Consider the following 383-nt stretch of genomic DNA (forward strand, 5'->3'; position numbering starts at 1 on the left):
TCGACAAACGCATTTCGAGAACATACACAAAGTCCCAGCTATAAACCTAGTGCATCATCATAACCGAGGTGTCTTGCATTTCCCTACAAGTAATTCGATCTCATATGCAGATGTTTAGTGAAGTAGAATGGACAAAATCGAATGCAACTACACAAGAACTAGTCTGTAACTGTCGTTCGGAATCAGTTTTGCGCAGTGTTAATTGAAACATGGATATCTGACTCATACGGAATCCATTTTGGTTCCACAAGTAGTCAAAACATTTGTGACGACTAGATGCTTCAAAGTATTCTTTCATAGGGAGCTTTTGGAGAACTTTTCTTAAGGAGTTCATTCAGAAACTTGTATAGAAACTTTCTTAATGAGGACTCGACAAACGCATT

This window comes from Triticum aestivum, chromosome 2D (genome assembly GCF_018294505.1).
Source record: "Triticum aestivum cultivar Chinese Spring chromosome 2D, IWGSC CS RefSeq v2.1, whole genome shotgun sequence".
NCBI lineage: Eukaryota > Viridiplantae > Streptophyta > Magnoliopsida > Poales > Poaceae > Triticum > Triticum aestivum.